Raw genomic sequence first — 4627 nt, forward strand, 5'->3', positions numbered from 1 at the left:
AGATTTTAGTTTAAATAGTTAATAAAAACGTTGGTTTGTGGTGCCAAAATTATAAGTTATTTATTTTAAACCGTGATTTGATATAGGTACCGTATACAGTATACTAAATAATAATAATAATAATTAACGGTTTATTGAAAGAGCATGACAGTCGAAAGGCTGAAAATATACAATTACATAATTGGGGAATGGGTCTCTTGATTTACAAATGATGTACAAGTAACATATGTGATACAAATATGATATATAATAATTAGGTGTTGATAATTTTTACAATGGTTGGGACTGGGCTGTTCTTGTAGCAATCGGTTCGTGCTCGTATGGGCTGGATGCGGTTGGGCAGGTGTGTGGCCACGTGGCCAGGACAGCAGCTTGGGGCAATGTAGGTGTGCTCCGTCCTTCAGGTTAGATCCAGCCATAGTCAGTATTGCTGTGTTTTTGTGCTTTTCCTTCGAGTTAAAATTGCCACTTTTGTATATGACTCGTGGGTTGATCGTCAATACTCGTAGGGAATAAAAAGTAACCCAACAAAAGTTGATAATCAATTAATTGATATGAGAAGATTCTTGAAGAAGGTTCAAAAATAGAAAATAGTGTTGTTATCATTTTCAGGTTTTTTGTTTTTAAGTTTTTAATTCAATTGAAGGAGATATTTTAGGTGGAGATTTGATAAAATAGTTTATAATAAAAAATAAAAGAAAGCCAATAAGGAATATAAAAAGATAGATTTAATCATAAAAGGGGTGCTATTTGAGGCATCAAAAAGTATTCCAATGGAATTACTTGAGCTTGACAAGCTCATATTATTATTAAGTAACTTTTTCCACCAGAAGTAGGCTCCTCTACTATGATAGGTTTAAAAGACCTATACTATTTGCTTTCAGTCATCGGGTGAAAGATCGGACGAGGAAGAGATTCAATTTAAAAAAGCCGAGACCGACACACTTTCTACTACAATTGGTATAATTCTACGGTTAGCACCGCAAATTTCTGAACATTGCCCAAAAAATAATCCAGGCCGGTTAACCATAAATCTGATTTGGTTAAGACGCCCAGGAATTGCATCTGCTTTTACTCCAAGGGCTGGAACAGTTCAAGAGTGAATAACATCAGCAGCAGTAACTAATATACGGACTTGTGTATTTATAGGTAATACAGTTCGATCATCTACATCTAGAAGACGAAAACCAGATAAATCTAGTTGTTTAGATGGAGTTATATAAGAGTCAAACTGTACTTGTAAAAAGTCTGATTATTCATAACTTCAATATCACTAATGTCCAATAGTTTTAAGAGTAATTCTAGGGTTATTAACTTCATCCCAAAGATAAAGTAGTCAAAGTGAAGGAAGAGCAATAAAAACAAAAATACTAGCAGGAAAGATTGTCCAAATTACTATGTTTGGTTTTCAAGGAGAAATCAATTAATAGATGCGTTGGAAAATATGGCTGCTATTATGTAACCGACAAAAGTAGTGCAGTGTTAGCCCGCCTCACACGGTTTCACTTTCCGCGATTTCTCATTTACGCGGTGCATCTACTCGTACACGCGGCGAAGTATAATTTTTGTGTTTTTTATTTAGCTCATAAAATTCATACAAATTACCCGGCCAGAATATAATTTACATTGCTGGAATTCTTACAATATGACGATCATTTTGAATATAAACGCCATGGATTTTGCATTAGACATACAAATTTTAGATGTAATGTAATAATTTGGTTTACACAAAGCCAATATTTTATCTTTTGTGCAAAATATATGAAGTTTACATTCAAAATATTTCCTGACCTGCAAGGAATCCAGAAATGTCAATTATATTATCCTAAATTTAGTCTGGGGTATTATTTATTACTAAATGTTAAAATCTAGTGTTTTCACCCAAACATTTCTCAGAGAGGTAGGAGCTAGTGAGCTGGGAAGAGTGGGGGGGGGGGATTTGAGTCCATTATTTGAATGGACATTAACCTGGCGACTGTATTTCTCTTAAATATTAATTGTGTGAGCATACCATCATAAAATTAAGACGTTATTTTTACTACAACATAGGTATTGTGTCGGAAAAAGTGGAGTTTGGGGGTCGGGTCAGTCTCTATTGGAATTAATCCCATATGTTCTGTTGTTCGCTTTACGCGGTTTTTCACTTTTCGCGGTACCCCGTGGGTTCAATTGACCGCGTAAATCGGGGTACTACTGTAATTAAAATTAATACAACCATAGTGTGGTCATGAAAGAAGATAAGTTGTTCTATAAGGGGGGGGACACACTGTCTTGGAATCCTAGGTGACCTCATGTTGCCATTACTAAAAGGAAATAATTTTTCCTAACTGGAGCTTAAATCCTGCACATCTATATGTCATTTTAGTATTTAGTAATTATAGGAATTTCTATATAACTGTGGTCAGCTGGTGGGTTAGCATGCTGTCATTCAATTGAAGTAGGTAGAAATAATGAAAATACAACGGTTCGTTTAACTATCAAGGCTTCTCAAACAATAATAATGAATCTAAGTACGGCTACAAGAGAGATTATTGATCCAATCGAGGAAAGAACATTTCATGCGGTAAATGTATCCGAGTAATCGGAATATCGTCGCGATATCCCATTTAACCTTAAGAAGTGCCGGGGAAAGAAAGTGACATTTTCTCCTGTAATTATTGTTAAGAAATGAATTTTTAATGATTTAGGGTTTATAGACAGACTTGTAAAAAGAGGGAACCAGTGAGCAATTCCTGCAAAGATATCAAAAACAGCTCCTATAGAGAGTACATAATGAAAGTGAGCAACAACATAATATGTATCATGAAGAATAATATCAATAGATGAATTAGCAAGAACTACTCCTGTAAGACCACCAATTGTAAACAGAAGATACCTAGCGCTCAAAGTACAGATGGGCTGTCGTTGACTTGAGTCCCTTGGAGGGTACCTAATCATGTAAAAAAATTTAATTCGTGTTGGAACAGCAATAATCATTGTGGCTGAAGTAAAGTAGGCTCGTGTATCAACGTCCATACCTACAGTAAATATGTGGTGAGCTCAAACAACAAATCCAAGAATTCCATTTGCTATTATAGCACAAATTATACCTAAAGTTCCAAAGGCTTCTTTTTTCCCGGATTCTTGCGTAACAATGCGAGAGATTATACCGAAGGCTGGGAGAATAAGAATATACACTTCAGGATGACCAAAGAATGAGAATAAGTGCTGTTAAAGTACTGGGTCTCCTCCTCCTGCTGGGTCGAAGAATGAAGTATTTAAATTTTGATCTGTCAAGAGTATAGTAATAGCTCCTGCTAGAACAGGAAGTGAAAGGAGTAAAAGAATGGCTGTAATAAATACCGATCATACAAATAATGGTATACGGTCTATAGTCGTACCTTTTCTTCGGATATTGACAGTAGTAGTTGTGAAATTTACTGCACCTAAAATAAATGAAACACCAGCCAGGTGAAGCGAGAAGATTCCCAAGACAACAGAAGCACCCGCACGAGCAATTGCTGCAGAGAGCGGAGGGTAAACGGTTCATCCGGTTCCTACCCCACTTTCTACTATTCCACTTGTTAATAATAATGTTAAAGAAAAGGGAAGAAGTCAAATTCTTATATTATTTATACAAGGAAATGCTGTATCTGGGGCACCTAGTATAAGTGGAACTGGTCAGTTACCAAAACCTCCAATTATAATAGGTATAACTATAAAAAAAATCATAACAAATGCGTGAGCTGTTACTACTACGTTATAGATTTGGTCGTCACCGACGAGACTTCCCGGTCGACCTAACTCGGCACGAATTACCAGTCTCGACGAAGTTCCTACCGTACCCGCTCGTGCTCCGAAAATAAAATATAGAGTACCAATGTCTTTACGATTTGTTGAAGAGTCATCGTTGCGCGATAAGGTGGCCGAGGAATAGGCACTAGATTGTAAATCTAAAGACGTGTATATCACCGGGGCTTATAAATTAATATGAAAGTACTTTAAGATTTAAAAGATTTTCTTTTTTTGACAACTTTGAAGGCTGTTAGTTTAAATAACTTAAAATCTTAGAATATAATGAAAACTGATGGGATAAAGAGGCCAAAAACATTAATAACTGCTGTAAAAGGAGTAAAAAAATCCGTGTCTTGGGTGGGAAGACGACCATTTCAATTTAGGCGAAAATAGAACTAGCGCTGAAATTGAAATTCGTAAGTATTAATATGGGGAAATTAAAATAGATGTTAGAAGAATTAATAATGGGACCAAAAATAACGAGGTTATTTCTTGAATTAAAATTCATTCGTGGAAAAATCCAGTAAAAGGTGGTTGTGTGGCCAGTTGTCAAATTCACTCTGTATGGGCTCACATATGTACTTACACGTAGATATCTCGCACTCGGGATTGAGGTAAGATAGAAACTCTCAATGCGTTTTCTGTATATATTGTATGTACAGTGCAGTGCCAGGGAGTTGCCGTGTGGTGAGGTCCTGTTGGGCGAGGAGCTTGCTAGGGGTCTGGTTGGTGAGAAGCTTGCTCAGAGGTCCTGTTGGGCGAGGAGCTTGCTGGGGGTCTGGTTGGTGAGAAGCTTGGTCAGAGGTCCCGTTGGGTTAGGAGCTTGTTTGGAGGTCTTGCCGGTTCAGGAACG

The 4627-nt window shown here is 36.7% G+C and overlaps 1 pseudogene; it reads right to left on the reverse strand.

The window, feature by feature from the left end:
- Window positions 1-3210: 3210 nt before the first annotated feature.
- LOC121855506 overlaps window positions 3211-4627 on the reverse strand; it is an 11191-nt pseudogene continuing 9774 nt past the window's right edge.

This window comes from Homarus americanus, unplaced genomic scaffold (assembly GCF_018991925.1).
Source record: "Homarus americanus isolate GMGI-L3 unplaced genomic scaffold, GMGI_Hamer_2.0 scaffold48406, whole genome shotgun sequence".
NCBI classification, from domain to species: Eukaryota; Metazoa; Arthropoda; class Malacostraca; order Decapoda; family Nephropidae; genus Homarus; species Homarus americanus.